Consider the following 21,830-nt stretch of genomic DNA (forward strand, 5'->3'; position numbering starts at 1 on the left):
GTGTGACAATACTTATGACCTGACTAGTTATATACTATATATTATAATCTATACATACATATCAATAAAATTGGAGTGTCTGTTTGTAATATTGAAATAACCGCTTTTTACTACATGCATGTGAATATATATATGGTACATATACCAAAATAACATTTTTTACAATTTTTGTATGTCTGTCTGTCTGTTTGTTCCGGCTAATCTTTGGAACGGCTGGACCGATTTTGACGACACTTTCACAGATAGGTAGCTGATGATGTAAAGAGTAACTTAGGCTACTTTTTTTAGACTAGCTTGGCCCCGCGGGGTCACCCACGGTACGAAAATAACCGCGGGTAACATCGCGGGACTCGGCTATCAATAATAAAATTTAATGTTTCCGAAGCGATGCGAGGGCGGGTCGCTAGTATACTATATGTATATATAGTATATTATCATATATACTATATATAATAATATTCTATATACTATACTATATATATTTTTAATTATATATACGTATTCACATTTAATAATCATATAAATGTAATTCAAACACTCGAATAACATGGAATAAAATAATTTAATACGCGTGTGTATGCATACTATCGTTTTCTTCAGTGAAAATTTGACGAGATTGCACTGTCGGCGCGCGCCAGCCCCAAGTCTCGGCGTTTCCACGTTTAGCGCCCGAGGGTCGAACCATTACAGACGAAAATTTTGAGCGTGTCGACTGGCCGCTTTGCTTCGCGTCGTCTCTGTTCAGCATCGCCAAATTATCCGTAGCTCATGAATAAAGTGAGTGATAGTTTAAATGAACAGATTTAAACTTTTTTTTATTCGCGTTTCAAAATAACGTACGCCAGTGGAAAGTTGTTTGTTAATTGTTTTGGTGATTATTTGGTTATATGTTACTTTATTTGATTTGAAAGGTGAGTTGTTTTCTGAAAATTGATAATTTTGAGGTTTTTTTTAATATATGAGATATGAATATTTATATATGAGATTATTATTAAGAATCTCATATATGAGATTTACTTCAATAAAAAAATAAAAATAAACAGACATCTTTATCTAGATTGAGGTAATATTGATCTAAACATTGTTACAGTTAAAACTCTCTAAAAAAATTGATTAATGAATAGCGAATATCAACTTTTGAGATATGTAATTATAAATTTTATTTATCGCTAAAGAAAACATACGCTTGTGTATTTTATAGTTGAATTTTACTTTCAGAGTTTCAGTTTGCTTGTAAATATTTTCCTAAGATCATGAATTAAATATAATTTAAACAGTCTACAGTTTATAGTATCAGTCTTTGATATTGCTAGACCTGCTCTTGAATTAAAATGTTTCAGCTGAAAGTAAAAGGCGTGGCTTATGTGCACAGTCGCACATTAGTGAATTATACCCAAAATAAACATACAGCGAAATTACTCACGCACTAAAAGTTCCCATCAGCGTGAAATTTAGGTGTCACCTCTAATGAAGGATATTATGAAGAAGAAAAATGTTTCGGTACCTACTCGTATTAGTCCTACAATGTAAAGTAAAATCACTCGTGTATACGTTAAAAGTTTTTATGGTCGGTGTTTAGGTACATGCAAATAACATAAAAAAGGTACGTGCGTCAAGATTACAAAACTCCCTCATAAAAATAGGAACGAAACGTTCGCTTTGAATTAAAGAATTGCGTTCGTCAATTTTTTTACTTTATTCATCATAAATAAATATTTTACTAACAATCACGCCACGTTAACTGGTCCCGTGATAAGTTCGTAAAGAACTTATGTTACAGGTACCAGATATCGGAAATAAATGTAAGATTTTTATTATGAACATACATATATTTAATATACATCCATAACCCTGGAAAAGACATTTATATTTATCACACAAATATCTTCCTTTGGCGGGATTCGAACCCGCGACCCCCTAGTGTACTGACCATGTCACTTACCACTACACCAGATGGACGTTAAATTATGAATTATGAATTTATTTCATACACTATTTCGAGGTGCCTACATTTTCCGCAAAGCAGCTATGCTTTCCAGTTTTAAGGAAAATGAAGCTGCTATTCAATCCTACTGACATTTTGACCTCATGTCTCAAATTGGATGGTGTTATTCAAACTATAATGACTAGATGGTAATCGCTTAACGCCAGGCGGGCTAAGCCCATCTGTCCATTTAGAGCAAAAAAATATATTGACCTAATTACCCTGGAATAAAGTTGTCACGTGTCGCTCGCCCATGTTCCCTAATGACTTTATTCTGTACAAAAGCTTTGTTGGTTGACAACTCCGCTAATTTCCAATTCACTAAGCAATACAGATTACGTGATAATTGTTTACGAGGGACAATGGATAATCGAGTTCCAAATTGATAAGCTAAATGTTTGGGAAACACTGGTTTTTCTTATTTTTTCTGTCCCTTCGAAATTTCAATGTACATTTTGAATGCAAAGTGTGTAGTCTTGAGCTAGACGTGGAGATTTATGCAAAACGTAAATATATATCTCAAGATAAAATGGTCGTTGTTTTTAAAAACCCGTTGTCGTGTCGTCAAGGGTTCTTGTTTGCAGAATTATAGTCTTTATTTTAATAAGATTAAAAACTTGAAACTAAATTGGATCTGGTCTGCTCATCTACGTTATGAAATTTTACTTTTCCCATTAGATATTTTTATCGCTAAATAGTTTTATGAACACATTGTTTTCTAGATGGTTATTGTATTATTCTGAAGTAAATGTTGAACAATGAAAGGGATCCGTATATAAAATTAAATTATCTCTATACATATATAAATATGTCTTTAGTCTCGCTAAAACTCGAGAACGGCTGGACCGATTTGGCTAATTTTGGTCTTGAATTTAGAAAATATAAAAACGCTCGGAATTATATAAAAACAAACAATTTTGTTTTTCCTTTGATGTGTCCCCTTGATGTGTCTTTTATTTATCGATCGAGACACTACGAAGTCTGCCGGGTCAGCTAGTCTCTTATAAAATGTAGAAATTAATTCTTACCTTAGTGACGTGACCTGAACTTTAGGAATGCCACAACCTTTTTTTAAATATGGCGTAATTTGAATTTACGACGTGTTAACAAACCTTTTTTTGGGACAGCTCACGTTCAGCGCACATAACATGTCCAAATAAATCGCTAAGTTTGCTACGATTTTCATCGAGGCTATCGTATATACGTTAAAAAAAACATTTTTTTTATTGCTTAGATGTGTGGACGAGCTTACAGCCCACCTGGTGTGAAGTTGTTACTGGAGTCCATACGTCTACAACGTATAAGTTCTAAGGGCTCAGTATAATAGGCAGGGTGGAGGTACTTACCTGTGTGGACTCACAAGAGGTCCTACCATCAGTAATTACGCAAATTATAATTTTGCGGGTTTGATTTTTATTACACGATGTTATTCCTTCACCGTGGAAGTCAATCGTGAACAATTGTTAAGTACCTACGTATTTCATTAGAAAAATTGGTACCCGCCTGCGGTATTCGAACACCGTTGCATCGCTGTATACGAATGCACCGGACGTGGGTTTCAGTAACCACTTAACACCAGGTGGGCTGTGAGCTCGTCCACACATTAAGGCAATAAAAAAAAATCTTTAATGTTCGTTTCATTTATGTAGTTTAATTTTTTATATTCATTGTTGAAACATTTGTTATGCATACAATGCATAAAATTGAAATAAAGTACATTTAATTGAACTAAATACCTAGTCAGGTCATAAATTCTGTCACATGTTTAATGTAAAATAATTGAAACAAGTTTATTCATTATGTAACTATTCATATACCAAAATGAACTTAACAACACATAGATTCTTATGACACTAAAGTTTATTCAAAATTACCTCCGTGATTTTGAATACAGGCCTTCAATCTGCGCGGCCAGTCGTCTATCGCAGCACGAACGAGGTCCATGTCAATATCGGCGGCTGCCTTAATCAAGGATGTCTTGAGTGACTCCAAATTGGGATGAGGCTTTGAGCACGCCTTTTCCTCCAAGTGTTGTCATATCTTGTAATCTAACGGATTCAAATCTGGACTGGAGGAGGGCCAGTCTTCGTGCCGATTCGATCGATTCCGAAGTCGATTTCACGGGCCGCCAGCCAGTCTTGTGTGCTCTTCGCTCTATGAGCTGGCACCGAATCTTGTTGGAATACCCAGTGCCTGTTATTGAACATGGTATGAGAAACAGGTTCCACAAGGTTCGTCAGGACTGTATTTTGATACACAACTGCATTCGTTTTTACACCTTTCTCACAAAAATGTACCTCTGTTAAGCCCCAATAAGAAACTCCCAAACATACCATGAGCGACGATGGAAAATGACCTCGTTGGACACGCGGAATACGGTTGCTCGCTTCTTCACTACTGTGTCCGTACACCTTATCATTTTGTTTGTTGTAGCTCTCTTCTACGGTAAAAATTTTTTCATGCACTTACTCCAATTCTCACTGATAAAATACGCGTGTCAAATACTACAAAAACATTTAGTACTATGAGAATAAAATCTACGAGAATTCGGCACGATTTGGTTTGTGAATATTGTGAATGTCAATCAGAAATCAAGCTAGTCGAAATATGATTTACCGGTAGTCACATGTAGTTGTGTGTAGATTCATAAAAGTGAAGCAAATCGTAGTTAAGACTCTTCGAACACCGTTCACCGTGCTCGTCGAACTCGTCCATGTAGGTTTACAACGAAAGGACGATCTTTCGAATGGTTTTTTCTTTTTCTTTTTTTTTCCTACCTATGCTGATAGCCCTGAGAGGCTATTTCAGCTCCTTCTTGACGTGTAGCTCACGGGGCTCAAGCCGGGAGTATTGCTAACACTGGTCCTTGCAAGAGCAGTGCTTCGCAAAATCTACCACCGGATCGGAAACGCGACCCACTGAGAAGATTCAGTGAGAAACTCGCGGGTGATATTTCTCGGTAGACCGACGATCCGAATGTTGGTGTTCGGAACTTGTATATATTTGCTTATCCTGAAAATGTCGTAAGCGTAGTTCAGGCATTTGTCAAATATCTTGTGTTGTATGATGGCTACCGCCACAGTAGTTTGCGACGAAGAGTTCGAACTAGCTCAGAGACACAACTCACTGAGTTTCTCGGCGGATCTCCTGAGAGGGTCTCGGTTCTGATCCTGTGGTAGATTCAGCGAAGTACTCTGATCTTCCTAGGGCTAGTGCTACCTAGCAACTCTGTCATGTTGAGCCCGTGAGCTCACCTACCCGCGCGTAGTTGGAATAGTGCCTTAAGCTACTAACGATAAGGTAGGTAAAAAAAACAAATTGTATTATACACTTAGTTTCTAATTTATTTATTGCGAAAGTTCTAAGAAGTCAAATGAGCTTGGATGAAGCAATTATGTAAGCTGCGGTTCCAATAGAGTTTATCTCGTGTATTTTGGCGAGGCGTGATATAACGCAAATCGAATGTCTCACATTATAGGGCTAAGCAATTTAATATGAATAGCATTTGATGTCAATTTGACATGTGATGTTGAATATGTGATGTTATTTTTTGTACGTACGTATTGTTTATTTTTATAATTCAAATTAGGATGCTATCCAGGGTTAGAAATAATATTAGAAAATATAGAAATAATTCAGTCTGAATATAAGAACACGGTGAGCACTTTTGTCAGAGATAGATGATTGTTTAAATAAATATATTAATTGGCACAAGGCTAAAGAGCAAATGCCTTAGTATTTTCTTTGGTTTTCCCGATTCGTAGAGATACATAATTATAAATACTTTTACAATTTAACCTAAATTATAAATTTATATAAAAAAACCGACGACATTTAACGCAATTTTCAAATTTCGAATAATAAACAGCATAGTCCACCTTGACCACGAAAACGTATCTGACATATCGAATATGATGAATATTTATTCGAACGGCTTACAGTAATAAAAATAACAAAATTAACATAATACTCGTAAATATGATTAAAAAAACGTAAAAAATAAATAGTTTACAAAAATCTTTACTTAATTACTACTACTAATTAAGTAAACTTTGTTTTAAACATTTTTTTTTTTTAATTTTTTTTTGCTTAGGCGTGTGGACGAGCTCACGGCCTAACTGGTGTTAAGTGGTTACCGGAGCCCATAGACGTCTACGACGTAACCTAGCTTGAGATATGAGTCCTAAGGTCTCAGTTCTTACAGTACAACGGCTGCCTCACCATTTAAACCGAAACGCATTACGGCTTCACGGCAGGAATAGGCAGGGTGGTGGTACCTACTCGTGCGGACTAACAAGACGTTCTACCACCAGTACGCAAATTACCCAAATTATTATTTTGCCGATTTTGATTTTTATTATACGATGTTATTCTTTCACCGTGGAACTCAATCGTGAACAATTGTTAAGTACGTATTTCATTACAAAAATTGGTACTTGCCTGCGGCATTCGAACACCACGTTAAGATATCAATTTTGTTATGAAACGAATTAACGGTACGTCATTGTGTAAAGTTATTAATAATCAGATCTTTATTCATAAGTATTATTGCATAAAAACCCTAATATTCAATGATTTATATGTTCTTAGTGTTGATTTGTGCGTATTGTGAGCCTACACGATTATCAGAATCCGTACTATTTCCGATGTGAAGCAACCACGAATCAACGCTTTAACGATAAGATGGCCGTTTACAAAATACAGTTAGGACTTCGATCTAATGTCTCAAGGCGGAAGACGGAATTTACATTTAATGTCTATAGCGTGGATGCTGGAGGCTTACTGGAGGAACAATTCAATCCCATTTCTTACTGGTGGTAGGACCTCTTGAGAGTCCGCGCGGGTAGGTACCACCGCCCTGCCTATTTCTGCCGTGAAACAGCAATGCGTTTCGGTTTCAAGGGTGGAGCAGCCGTTGTAACTATACTTGAGACCTTAGAGCTTATATCTCAAGGTGGGTGACGCATTTACGTTGTAAATGTCTATGGGCTCCAGTAACCATTTCACCCCAGCTGGACTGTGGGCTCGTCCACCCATCTAAGCAATAAAAAAACAACTTTTATAAAATACGTCTAAAGTAATTTAATTCGAACTCGACGCTAAAATATCGAACACTATGGCGCAAAAACTTCGATCAAGCTTTGCAATATTACGTTAACAGTTAGATTCAGTCATGGTTGATATTGATTTGGTCACTACTTCGGAATTCATGAGTTTGAAGTTTGTCTTTGTTCACGTTGATCCTAAACAATCACTTTATTGCAGACTGGTACGACTAGCGCAATGTTTTTGATCAAGGGAAGGGTAGTATTATAAATAACAAAAAAGGCTTAATGATAAAGAAATCTTGTATGAGTGTATTCATTAATGTATTTTTTATTAAAGTGCTAAGAATCATCTACTTTTTTTTACCAAATATACTAGATTAGATTATTCATGTAAACGCTGAATCAATAAATGGTAATTATTCAATTTATTCTCACTCACCTTGGTTGAAAATGGAACAAACATAATTCTAATTTTCCTGTTAATACTTTCGCAGTTTTTTTTTGAGAAGAGTAAGAGCTTTATATGACTAGATTCACTTCGGTGTCCTGAAGTTGCTCGCTCATGATATTACGTTAGATATAGCCCTGATGCGACTCGGTCCTCGGCATAGCCTCACCTTGACATGGGCGTTTGGAGGTACGCGCCACTTATTTCGCCTTCATAAGTAGGTAGTATGCACCAACCGAGGCATATTAACCGTATGCCAGACAGAATGCTTATACAATAAATATATCGTGCCTCTGCTTCGGCTAACTCCATTGTAACCGAAATTGAAACAGTATATAAAAATTCAACTTCGTATGATAAAGGAAAGTTATTGTTTAGCTTTGTTAGCTTGCCTTCATACATATGTATACATTCCGATAGAGGCACCCGTCACGTGCGGACGTGCTCATCGACCACTCGATCGCCCGGTCTTTGTTCGCCTGACTTTTGTTAGCCCGGCCATTGTTCGCGCGGCCTGTGTTTGTGGTACATCTGCCGACTAAGTGCTCTTCCTGGAAGTTTTTATTTGTTTTGTTTCCTTTTGTTGTTTCTGTGTTCGTGGTACATCTGCCGACAAACTGTTTTCCTGGAAGTGTTTAATTGTTCTGTTTCTTTTTGTTATTTCCGTTTTGTTGTGTTTTTTCTTTGTCCTGTAGTAATCGTGCCGCATCGCCACCTGTGTTCAATAGAACCGCTCAGGTCCGAGAAGTTGGGGCCTCGCCGCAAGGCGAGTGTTTTCAAGACCCGGGGCCGCCCCACCTGGGCACTCAGCGATCATGGACGCTGTATTCGCGGAATTCCTCCGACTTCGCCACCCACAGCTCGCCTCAGAGTTTCTGGCCTTCAAGGCCGATCACACCGCGAGCCCTCTCGTGGACTCCGCCGAGCTCGCTGCTCCTGCGTCGCCTGTACCTGCGTGCAAAGCTTCTGCATCGAGCACCGCAGCCTCCGTCGTGCCTGCCGTTCCCGCGTCACCTATACTGGCGAGTAAAACTGCTGCGTCGTCCGCCGTGGCCACCGTTCCAGCAGCGCGATCATCCGCAGCCTCCGTCGTGCCCTCCAAAACACCTGCTCGTAGGTCACCTGCGCCCGCCTCCTCGTCCTCCGACTCTGACTCGGAGATGGAGGTCGACCTCGCTCCCGTCTCCTCGACGGATGGATTCACCCTGGTACAAAAGGGTAAGAAGCGTGCCGCGGAGTCTCGAGCTCCCGCGGCCGCTAAAATTAGCAAAGCCGCGAACGCGTCGCGCCCCCGCCCTCAGACTCCCGTTGCGCCTCCAGCCCGTGCCACTCCGTCGCCGCGTCCGGTGGCACAAAATAAAACCCCTCCCCCTCCCCCGGTAATCCTCCAAGAGAAGGCAGCTTGGGATCGAGTTTCCCTGGCCCTTAAGGCCAAAAATATCAACTTCACGAATGCCCGTAACCTCGCGAACGGCATTCAAATTAAGGTTCGAACACCCGACGACCATAGGGCCCTCTCTTCTTACCTCCGTAAGGAGCGTATAAGTTTCTACACGTATACGCTCCAGGAGGAGCGCGAACTCCGTGCCGTCATACGTGGCATCCCTAAAGAGTTGGATGCCGAGCTAGTCAAGGCCGACCTTCTCGAACAAGGCCTACCGGTTAACTCCGTACACCGCATGCACACAGGTCGCGGAAGGGAGCCATATAACATGGTTCTCGTCGCCCTCCAGCCTACCCCCGAGGGTAAGCAAATATTCAACATCCGAACGGTCTGTAGCCTTTCCGGAATCGCCGTCGAAACCCCACACAAGAAAGGCACACCTAGCCAGTGCCATAACTGCCAATTATACGGGCATTCTTCCCGTAACTGTCACGCGCGCCCCCGATGCGTCAAGTGTTTAGGAGATCACGCCACGGCCCTCTGCACTCGCGATCAAAAAACCGCGACGGAACCGCCTAGCTGCGTCCTGTGTCGTACACAGGGTCACCCCGCAAATTACCGCGGATGCCCCCGAGCCCCGAAAATAAATCGCCGCGTCGCCCGCCAAAACCGCCTCCGAGCTTCCGGCCCAGACATCAAAGCCTCGGCACCCTCTGTGTCGCAGGCTAAGCCAGCGTTCGTTTCGGCGCCGGTGCCCAGTGTCTCGGCTTGGGCGAAACCGCTGCCGTACACGAACACGGTTACAACTCCCTCCTCCGCGATTCGTCCCGCCCCCGCAACTCGTCCCTCTCCCGCGACTTGCCCTCCGACCGCGTCCGACAATCTCGCTTTAGCGATCGACTTCTTTCAGTCGATCAACTTTGAGCGCGTTAACGCTTTGGGCGACGCCATTCGCGCTGCCTCCACTGCACAACACTTTATCGCCGTTGTGCAAGAATACGCCGACGTATACGCGTCATTAAATACGTACGTCCTCCCCTCACTCCGCCGGTAATCAATGGCGTATATAAGTAGAATAAAGCCCCTATCCGTAACGATAGGATTTTTTAACGCTTACGGTCTCGCAAATCAACGTGATCAGGTTTCTGACTTTTTGCGTGACCATCAAATTGATATCTTTTTAGTGCAGGAGACCCTACTTAAGCCCGCGCGCCGTGACCCTAAAATCGCGAACTACAACATGGTCAGGAACGACAGGCTCTCTGCCCGTGGTGGTGGTACCGTCATTTACTATAGAAGAGCCCTGCATTGTGTCCCGCTCGATCCTCCCGCGCTCGCTAATATCGAAGCATCAGTGTGCCGAATCTCACAGACGGGACACGCGCCGATCGTTATCGCGTCCGTTTATCTTCCACCGGATAAGATCGTTCTAAGCAGTGATATCGAGGCGCTGCTCGGTATGGGGAGCTCTGTCATTCTGGCGGGCGACCTAAATTGTAAACACATCAGGTGGAACTCACACACCACAACCCCGAATGGCAGGCGGCTTGACGCGTTAGTCGATGATCTCGCCTTCGATATCGTCGCTCCGTTAACCCCGACTCACTACCCGCTAAATATCGCGCATCGCCCGGATATACTCGACATAGCGTTATTAAAAAACGTAACTCTGCGCTTACACTCGATCGAAGTAGTTTCAGAGTTAGATTCAGACCACCGTCCCGTCGTTATGAAGCTCGGTCGCGCTCCCGATTCCGTTCCCGTCACGAGGACTGTGGTGGATTGGCACACGCTGGGCATCAGCCTGGCTGAATCTGATCCACCATCGCTCCCGTTTAACCCGGACTCTACCCCGTCTCCTCAGGATACCGCTGAAGCCATAGACATCTTAACATCACACATCACCTCGACATTAGATAGGTCATCGAAACAAGTTGTAGCGGAGGACTTCCTTCACCGCTTCAAATTGTCCGACGATATTAGGGAACTCCTTAGAGCTAAGAACGCCTCGATACGGGCCTACGACAGGTATCCTACCGCGGATAATCGTACTCGAATGCGTGCCCTACAACGCGACGTAAAGTCTCGCATCGCCGAAGTCCGAGATGCCAGATGGTCTGATTTCTTAGAAGGACTCGCGCCCTCCCAAAGGTCTTACTACCGCTTAGCTCGTACTCTCAAATCGGATACGGTAGTAACTATGCCCCCTCTCGTAGGCCCCTCAGGCCGACTCGCGGCCTTTGATGATGACGAAAAAGCAGAGCTGCTGGCCGATACATTGCAAACCCAGTGCACGCCCAGCACTCAATCCGTGGACCCTGTTCATGTAGAATTAGTAGACAGTGAGGTAGAACGCAGAGCCTCCTTGCTACCCTCGGATGCGTTACCACCCATCACCCCGATGGAAGTTAAAGACTTGATCAAAGACCTACGTCCTCGCAAGGCTCCCGGTTCCGACGGTATATCTAACCGCGTTATTAAACTTCTACCCGTCCAACTCATCGTGATGTTGGCATCTATTTTCAATGCCGCTATGGCGAACTGTATCTTTCCCGCGGTGTGGAAAGAAGCGGACGTTATCGGCATACATAAACCCGGTAAACCAAAAAATCATCCGACGAGCTACCGCCCGATTAGCCTCCTCATGTCTCTAGGCAAGCTGTATGAGCGTCTGCTCTACAAGCGCCTCAGAGATTTCGTCTCATCCAAGGGCATTCTCATCGATGAACAATTCGGATTCCGTACAAATCACTCATGCGTTCAACAGGTGCACCGCCTCACGGAGCACATTCTTGTGGGGCTTAATCGACCAAAACCGTTATACACGGGAGCTCTCTTCTTCGACGTCGCAAAAGCGTTCGACAAAGTCTGGCACAATGGTTTGATTTTCAAACTATTCAACATGGGCGTGCCGGATAGTCTCGTGCTCATCATACGAGACTTCTTGTCGAACCGCTCTTTTCGATATCGAGTCGAGGGAACCCGCTCCTCCCCACGACCTCTCACAGCTGGAGTCCCGCAAGGCTCTGTCCTCTCACCCCTCCTATTTAGCTTATTCGTCAACGATATTCCCCGGTCGCCGCCGACCCATTTAGCTTTATTCGCCGACGACACGACTGTTTACTATTCTAGTAGAAATAAGTCCCTAATCGCGAAGAAGCTTCAGAGCGCAGCCCTAGCTCTAGGACAGTGGTTCCGAAAATGGCGCATAGACATCAACCCAGCGAAAAGTACTGCGGTGCTATTTCAGAGGGGAAGCTCCACACGGATTTCCTCCCGGATTAGGAGGAGGAATCTCACACCCCCGATTACTCTCTTTAGACAACCCATACCCTGGGCCAGGAAGGTCAAGTACCTGGGCGTTACCCTGGATGCATCGATGACATTCCGCCCGCATATAAAATCAGTCCGTGACCGTGCCGCGTTTATTCTCGGTAGACTCTACCCCATGATCTGTAAGCGGAGTAAAATGTCCCTTCGGAACAAGGTGACACTTTACAAAACTTGCATAAGGCCCGTCATGACTTACGCGAGTGTGGTGTTCGCTCACGCGGCCCGCACACACATAGACACCCTCCAATCCCTACAATCCCGCTTTTGCAGGTTAGCTGTCGGGGCTCCGTGGTTCGTGAGGAACGTTGACCTACACGACGACCTGGGCCTCGAATCAATTCGGAAATACATGAAGTCAGCGTCGGAACGATACTTCGATAAGGCTATGCGTCATGATAATCGCCTTATCGTTGCCGCCGCTGACTACTCCCCGAATCCTGATCATGCAGGAGCCAGTCACCGTCGACGCCCTAGACACGTCCTTACGGATCCATCAGATCCAATAACCTTTGCATTAGATGCCTTCAGCTCTAATACTAGAGGCAGGCTTAGGGACCCCGGTAACCGTACTCGTCGAACTCGACAAAGAGGTCGACGTGCAACCTAATCTATGCATCAGCCCGCTGAGTTTCTCGCCGGATCTTCTCAGCGGGTCGCGATTCCGATCCGGTAGTAGATTCATTCGCGAAGCAGCTACTCTTGAGCTGTTAGGTCTCCTTCGGAGGCGCTCGGGTAGCTGTTAGCAAATCCCACCTCTCCTGGCTGAGCCTTTGCTCGCCCACGTGTCCTGGTGAAACTGGAAAGGCCTTCGGGCCACCAGTAAACTTTCAATCATAAAAAAAAAAAAAAAAAAAAAAAAAAAAAAAAAAAAAAAAAAAAAAAAAAAAAAAAAAAAAAAAAAAAAAAAAAAAACATATGTATACATGCAACACATACACAAAACCAAGGGTATTTTTTTATAACAAACAAGATTTCCATAGGCAAGGCTTAGGTTTTTATAATAAACTAGCAGAGTTCGTAGTGCCTCAATCGACAAATAAAAGACCTAAACTTTTGTATAAAATAAACTTAAAACAAACAAAAGGAACCCGTCCGACGCGGGACACATCAAAGTGAAAAAACAAAATTGTTATCTACCTTTTAAACTTTCTCTGGACTTCCACAAATAATTCAAGACCAAAATTAGCCAAATCGGTCCAGCCGTTCTTGAGTTTTAGCGAGACTAACGAACAGCAATTCATTTATATATATCTATATATATAGAAGATAAATAAACTTGTAAAATAAAGGAACCGAACTTGAGAATAATCCCAATGAACCAACGTTTAGGTTCTTAGACAGTTTAATTAACAAAACAATATCATGAACCTATTAAACGTTTTTTTTAAATATAACATAATAATATGTGGACGGAGGGCGATTTGTATTTTCCGATGCTCACATTTGCTCACCCTGTTAACAATGTATTCAATGGATTTTGTTGAAAGAGTTTCCTTGGCTGCCACCAGTACTTCAACTTTAAATTAATTAAAAAAACAAAGAATATTAATGAGAAAGTGACCTCGAATGAACTTTTAAAACCAATACCTAAGCGTATGTATTTAACTATTTATTTAGTATCCAGCATGTATTTATTCAGTGACCGAAATCCTAACTATCTTTGGACAGAGAAGGTTTCATTCAACATGATAATATAATGAATGTTTAAATTAAATTTGGTTTTTAATTACTTTATTTTTTTAAGTTTCATATTTCGACACATGTTTACACAAGGTTTTGGTATACCAGACCTGTTACAGTTATATTATAATTATGTTCTCTAATAAAAATACCTTCAAAAATTAATTAAAATTTATGTCTAAATTAAAAATAATATCTTCGTAATTTAATATAAACAGCATCAACTAGTGCTTAACTTCTACTGTACACTACCACATTATGAGTGATTCTAGAATAGTGTTGGACTTATTTATTTTTGAGTGAAATTTTCAGGCTAATAGGAGAGTTAATTAGTAGAGTAAAGCACAATTTAAGACAGATGGTGTGGCTATACCATAAAATGGATTTTGTGAGGGTTCCGTGATGTTTGAAAATATTTGTGTGGTTTTAATTGCCACGACTAGACTGAAAATTTTACGATTCGTCGTATTATTTTATAATTATGTTAAATATGTTGCTATCATAATAATAGGTATCTAATACTTTTTCCCGTAATCGTTTTTTCACTTTGATTTGTCAAATGTGCTGACGGCAGACCCGAAATGAGCTGGTTATAGTCCATCTCCAAGACACAATACAGATTTAATTCACTTTGAAATCAGAACGCATGTCTGCTCCGCGTCAGAGACAAACAGGGCTGTAAGAAGGGCCTACTAATAGGTAAATAAATGCCTTTGTTATTTCTAGAATCTTGGCAAGGATGTACGGTACGTATTATTATCTCGCATTACTTGATACGATAACACGGGTCGTCTTATCCATTAGTCTATGGTCACTACATAATAAATGTTTTATATTTAGTGTAGCTCTCTTATAAACTTTTTTTTTTAATTCTTTATTAGAGCCATACACCTATTAGGTTAAGTCGGCTATAAACTTTTTAAATCTCAAGAAATTATAAATACATTTTTGTATACTTGAATCTTTCACCGATATTTTGTTTTGTCTAGTTTGTGCAGTGTGGTTTCTAGCCAAGCCCCGAAAATTCTGGAATAGCGTAGATTTGTAACGTATGTGAAACATATGTATTAAAAAGCATATATTATCCGGGTGTAACTGAAACCGAAAATCGCCACCACTAAGCCTCTATCGGAACAAGATACTGGTGGTAGGACCTCTTGTGAGTCCGCACGGGTAGGTACCACCGCCCTGCCTATTTCTAACGTGAAGCAGTAATGTGTTTCTATTTTAAGGGCGTGGCAGCCGTTGTAATTATACTGAGATCTTAGAACTTATATCTCAAGGTGGGTGGCGCATTTACCTTGTAGATGTCTATGGGCTACGTAAACCACTCGTCCACCCTACTACGCAATAAAATAAAATAATCTCGTTTATAAAATTATACTACTATACTCTCGTTTATAAGTTTTATTAAAGACGAAGAAAGTTAACAAAGCTTTTAAAAATAATAATAATAATTATGATTTCCTTTTGGTTTTCATCGCAACAACTGGAATCTGTAAGTTGTTGCTAATTTTTGCCGTAACTGTCATTAGTCAGAGCCGGAGCTATAAAAACGAAACTATTAAAAACTACAGTCATCGTAAAACTGTATTGGTCATAAAAGAGCATTGGTCAGTTTCTTTTATTGACAATTAACTTTTGAAGTGGTACGAATGTTGTGTTTCTTGAAAGCGATATTTAAATACTCCTTAAAACCGCCGCGTATCTATAAAAACACATTCCGCTAGGCAAGTACGTAAAGAATCCGATTACATCAGTGGCTAGAGGATCAAAAGGAATGTTTTTTTTTTTTTTTTTTTTTTTTTTTTTTTTCCTACCTATGCTGATAGCCTTGAGAGGCTATTTCAGCTTCACCCTAACGTTAGTAGGTGAGCTCGCGGGGCTCAACCGGAGAGTTGCTAACACTGACCCTAGCAAGAGCAGTGCTTCGCAGAATCTACCACCGGATCGGAAACGCGACCCACTGAGAAGATCCGGCGAGAAACTCAGTGGGCTGTGTCTATGGGTTAGTTCGCTCGTCGAGCCCTTCGTCGCAAGCGACGGGTTCGACGAGGACGGTGACCGGTGCTTGTGGTGCCTAAAAGCACCGTTAATGGATCAGGAGGATCCGTAATGACGTGCTTTGGGCGACGTCGACGGTTTACCATTCGGTCTACTGGGTCGGGTATGTAATTTCCAGCGGCTACGATGAGAGGGTTCTCATGTCGTGCCGCCTTCTCAAAATGGCGCAGCGATGCCGACTGTAGATACTTACTAAAAGAGTCGAGCTCCAGGTCGTCGTGGAGATCCACATTCCTAAGGAACGAAGGCGCTCCGACGGCTATCCTGCAGAATCGTGATTGAATAACCTGAAGGGATTTCAAGTGGGTGCGGGCTGCGTGAGCGAACACTACGCTTGCATACGTCATGACGGGGCGTATACAAGTTTTGTAGAGAGTTACCTTATTACGGAGGGACAGTTTGCTTCGACTACAAAGCATTGGATAGAGTCGTCCTAGAATAAACGCGGCGCGGTCGCGTACCGTTTTTATATGGGGACGGAATGTCATCCCTCTGTCGAGGGTGACGCCTAGATATTTGACCTTCGAGACCCACGGAATGGGCTGGCCAAAGAGAGTGATGGGACTAACGGCGGAGGTGTTTGCGCGCCTACTACGGAGTGGGATGCTCGAAGTGATGTTCGGAGGGCGACCCCTTTTGAAGAGCACCGCTGCGCTTTTCGTGGGGTTAATGTCTATTCGCCACTTCCGGAACCACTGTCCCATGGTGGCTACTGCGATCTGGAGTCGCCGATGAAGCAGCGACATCTTCCTACACGAGTAGTAGATAGCCGTGTCATCGGCGAAGAGCGCTAGATGGGTCTCCGGAGACCGGGGTATATCATTGATATACAAACTAAATAATAACGGGGAGAGCGCGGAGCCTTGCGGGACTCCGGCGGTCAGTTGACGGGGACGAGAACGAGTTCCCTCTACTCGATATCGAAACGAACGGTTCGACAAGAAGTCTCGTATGATGAGCACGAGTCTGTCTGGCACTCCCATGTTGTACAGTTTATAAATTAAACCGTTGTGCCAGAGTTTGTCGAACGCCTTCGCGATGTCGAAGAAGAGGGCGCCGGTCGGGATTTGTTTACGCCTATTTAGTCCTATCAGAATGTGCTCCGTGAGGCGGTGCACTTGTTGTACGCACGAGTGTTTAGAGCGGAATCCGAACTGTTCGTCTATGAGGATTTTGTTCGCGGTAACAAAATCCCAGAGGCGTTTCCTAAGGAGCCGTTCGTAAATTTTTCCTATCGTCGAGAGGAGACTAATCGGACGGTAACTGGAAGTTTCGTTTGTCGGTTTGCCCGGCTTATGTATACCGATAACGTCCGCTTCTTTCCACACCGCGGGAAAGATGCAGTGCGTCATAGCGGCATTTAAAATTGTAGCCAACATTGCTATCAGTTGGACTGGCAAGAGTTTTAGCGCGCGGTTGTGGATGCCGTCGGAGCCGGGTGCCTTCCTAGGTTGTAGGTTGTGGATCGCGTCTCTAACTTCGTCAGTGGTAATGGGGGGTAACGCGTCCGAGGGCGGCAGGGAAGCTCTGCGATCGACCTCCCTGTCGACTAACTCGGTGTGTTCGGGGTCCGCGTGTTGAGTGCTGGTGGTGCACTGCTCTTGCAGTGCATCGGCCAGCAGCTCAGCCTTGTCATCGTCATCGAATGCCGGTGGTTGGCCTGAAGGGCGTACGAGGTGAGGCATAGTAGCGGTAGTTTCGGATTTGAGAGTCCTAGCTAGTCGCCAGTATGCTTGGTGGGAGGGCGCGAGTTGTTCTAAATAACTATGCCAATTATCGTTACGCGCGTCGCTTAAGCGGGAGTGGACTTCGCGTTGTAGACGACGCATCCGAATCCGGTTTGAATGCGTGGGAAGACGATCGTAGGCCCGGATTGCCGCGTTCCTAACTCTTAAGAGATTCCTAAGATCGGGGGACAGTCTGATGCGGTGGAAGCTGTCCTCCACATCGACTTCTTTGAAGATCTAATGATCGCGGAAGAGATGTGATCGGTAATGATGTTTATGGATTCGACGGTGTCCTCGGGGGATGGATTCGAATCCGGGCCGCAAGGGAGGATTGGCGGAGCGGCGTCGGCTAGGCACGTGCCCAGCTTATTCCAATCCACCATGGTCCTCGTAACAGTGACTGGGTTGTGAGGGCGACCGAGCTGCATAACGACAGGTCGGTGGTCTGAGTCGAGCTCTGACATTGCTTCGATGGAACGTAAGCGCAGAGTTACGTTCCTAAGCAATGCCAGGTCTATAGTGCTCGGACGGAGCGCGATGTTATACGGATAACATGTTGGAGTTGGGGGACCGACTATTTCAAAGGTGAGGTCGTCTATAAACGCGTCGAGACGCCTACCGTTGACGTTTGTACGATGGCAGTTCCACCTAGTGTGGTGGCAATTTAGATCGCCTGCCAGGATGACAGAGTCTCCCATGCCGAACAGTGACTCGATGTCACTGCTCAGAAGGGGCTTGTCCGGGGGAGATAAACGGATGCGATGACGATCGGCTGGTGTCCCGTCAGCGAGATACGGCACACTGACGCCTCGATATGTAAGAGCGAGGGAGTATCGAGAGGGACAACGTGCAGGGCCCGTCTATAGTAAATGGCAGTCCCGCCTTTGGAGGCGGTGAGTCTGTCATTCCTAACCATGACGTAGTTCGCGACTTTCGGGTCGCGACGCGAGGGCTTCAGACAGGTTTCCTGCACTAATAGAATATCTACAAGATTATCGCGGAGGTATTCAAAAATTTGATCGCGTTGCCGCGCGAGTCCGTTAGCATTATAGAATGCTAACGTAAGGGAATACGGTTTTTCTCTACCTTTTTGCGCCATTGATTATCGGTAAAGATTTTATAACGTACGCGACACGGACTCGTAGACGTCCATGTGATCGAAAGCGGCCGCGAGCCGCTGTTCGGGGGTTACCGACCTACGTATCGCGTCTGCGAACGATCGCAGACGGTCGAAGTTGACTGCGGTGACGAAGTCACGCACGAGCGCGAAGTCGTTGACGGCAGAGGGTTGCGGGGGACGGAACGCGGGCGCGGGGCGAGGTGCGAGCAGGGGCTGGGGCGCGGGGCGTGTCACGAGCGGGAGCGGGGGTGCGGTTTCCGTTCCCGCCTTCGTATACGGCAGCGGTTTTTTCCACGCCGACACCGTGGGAACTGCAGCCGGCACGAAGGCGGGTTTCGGCACTGAAGGCGCCGAAGTCTTTGGGCCGACGGTTCGGGGGGCTGGGTGGGTCGGACGTTTTCGCGGAGCCCTAGGACATCCACGGTAGTTCGCGGGGTGCCCTTGCTTAAGGCATAGGACACAGCTTGGAGGTTCGGTCGCGGTTTCCCTAACACGCGAGCAATCTAGTGTGGCGTGGTCGCCGAGGCACTTTACGCAGCGGGGGCGCGCGTGGCAATTACGAGCCGAGTGGCCGTAAAGCTGACATCTGTAGCACTGCCCGGGAGTGCCACGTTTATGGGGGGCTTCGATGGAGACCCCGGATAGGCCGCAGACTGTCGAGAGGCATGAGATCTTTTTCTTGGCCTCCGGGGTTGGCTCCAACGCGACGAGTATCATGTTGTAGGGCTGCTTGCCCCGCCCGCTGTGCATCCGATGCACACTAACTATAGGGAGTGCCTGAGCGATCAGGTCCTCCTTAACGTAGTCTATGTCTAGCTCTTTCGGTACTCCGCGTATTACTACACGGAGCTCGCGGTCCTCCTGAAGAGCATAGGTGTGGAAACCTATGTTCTCCTTTCGGAGGTATGCTGAGAGGGCCCTATGGTCGCCCGGCGTTGCGACCTTGATCTGAACCGCGACGTTACGCGCATGGGTGTAGTTGATTTTATTTGCCTGAAGGGCCTGGGAAACGCGGTTCCACGCAGTTTTTTCCTGGAGAATCAGCGGGGGCGGGGCAGCTGCTTTAGGAGCGGGCGCGGGCTTGGGACGCGGCGGCGGGGTTACGCGGCGAGCGGAGTCCGACTCCGGTGTCACGACTACCTGCGGGCGGGAGGCGGTCGCGGATTTTGTCTGCTTCGTCGTGGAGCTCCGGGACTCCACGGCGCGAGTACGCTTTTTACCGCGCGTTACGGTTTGGAACCCATCCGAAGTTCCAGGCTGAGGGCTTGACGCGGATTCGAAATCCATCTCCGATTCGGTATCGGAGCCTGAACTCGAAACGATCGAGGTCGCGACGGACGAGACGCGCGATGACGTAGTCGACGCGGGCGCGGGGGTGGGGGCAGCGCTAGGCGCTTCATGAGTCGCATCGTCGGAACGTGCGCTCGAACTTAACGCGGCGGCGGGGGGCGCGCGGCGTGCCTCCGAGGCACGTTTGAAATACGCGGCGACGGACGCGGGGGGGAGGGATTGCCACGGGCGGCCCTATACTCTAAGTACTCGGCCCTAATTGACGGGTACCTATCCCGGAGGAACCCGACAATATCCCTAACGTCTTCTTGCTCCATTTCTTCGGTCTTCTTGCCCGGGGGGGCGGCCCCGGGACTTTTGTTGAACTCGCCGAAAGGCGAGGCCCCGGATAGGATTTGTAACCCCCTGTGCTGCAGGACAGCAAGGAGCAGGGGGGGGGGAATGCCTATGCCGTGAAAACGGCAATCGGCGGGGAAAAGGAAAGGAACCCGCTCGGGCTGTACAGTGCTACAGCAGGCAGAATCGCGAGCGGGGGTCTAGTCTTGAAAAAGACTGTTGTTTTGGGAAGGGTTAGGAAATCGCTAGCCTGTGAGTGCCACAGGAAGCCTGAACGTAGCGATTGGTTTTGCCTTGAAAAAGGCAGTTGGTAAGGGTGGGTTCGCGGTTACAAAACTTTAGCGCACAAAAATGGACTCCGAGACGCAAATCGCAAGCGACCAACGGATCGGCACGTCCGCACTACCGAATTGTACGCACGATGTATTCACGGTCACTACACTGTCGAGCACAGCTGTGAGTTCAGAGACGCAGCTCGCAAGCGGGCCACGGATCGGAAAGCACGTCCGCGCACGACCGAGTCGTGAGCGAGAATGGAGGAATGTTTATTAGGCTTTAAATTAAATAGTGAAAATGTGTGTATTCAATCTCATGGCTTAAGATAGGCGGCGGTTTTCGCGAAATGCTCACGGGCTCCGATAATGATTTGAGATCAGACGAATCATGAGCTTGTCTACCCGGCTAACGCAACTACATATATTGCGGCGCAAATTGCGTCAACGCGAAATTATGAAATGTTAGTAATTTCGATTAACAACAATTGTTGAACAATTTTTTTTTGTTTTTTCTTTTTAATTATTTAAATGGGTACAAGAGCTCACAGCCCACCTGGTGTTAAGTGGTTACTGGAGGCCATAGACATCTACAACGTAAATGCGCCACCCGCTTTGAGATATAAGATCTAAGGTCTCAGTATGGTTACCACGGCTGCTTCGCCCTTCAAATTAGCTTAAAATTAATTTCGATTACTGTCAAACAGAAAAAAATTACGAGTTTTTAGAAAGCACATTGCAGTAATATAATCATGATTTGACTTTGACTTTGCTATTTATTCCGAATTTATTCAATCCTAAGGTTGTGTTTAAGTAGTGGGTTGTAATTAACGCAAAGTTGCGTTATTTGTCTAATAGCCTCCTCCTTAATAAATTTACCTTTCGTCCGATTATCTCGACGAGCCCTTTATTCGCCGCGGCAAAAGCACTCAGACCCCTTGAGTATGTTCTCCTAAGGTGAAGAAATCTCGTTAAAAAGAGATTGTTCAGTTTGTGTTGGATTTGGGCCTGGACAAATTTAATACTTTTTAATTATCAGAATAGATCTGTGCAGGTCAATGACAGACTGGTTTATAGTTAATATTATTTATTTTTAATATTATTTATTTTTAGGTTTATAGTTAATATTGTTTATATATAAGTT

At 44.7% G+C, this 21,830-nt stretch overlaps 1 protein-coding gene across 3 annotated transcripts in view; it reads left to right on the forward strand.

Moving 5' to 3' along the window:
• The first annotated feature begins 636 nt into the window (after positions 1-636).
• NGR-A19 (neuropeptide receptor A19) overlaps positions 637-21,830 on the forward strand; it is a 77,110-nt gene continuing 55,916 nt past the window's right edge. The window contains exon 1 of one of the 3 annotated variants that reach the window (XM_089730087.1): positions 637-911. The gene's annotated coding sequence lies outside the window, so the exon portion shown is untranslated. The remainder of the gene's footprint in view (positions 912-21,830) is intronic. The other 2 variants (XM_028170092.2, XM_028170093.2) reach the window with 2 other exon arrangements.

The sequence above is a fragment of the Bombyx mandarina genome, chromosome 09 (assembly GCF_030267445.1).
Source record: "Bombyx mandarina strain Sakado chromosome 09, ASM3026744v2".
NCBI lineage: Eukaryota > Metazoa > Arthropoda > Insecta > Lepidoptera > Bombycidae > Bombyx > Bombyx mandarina.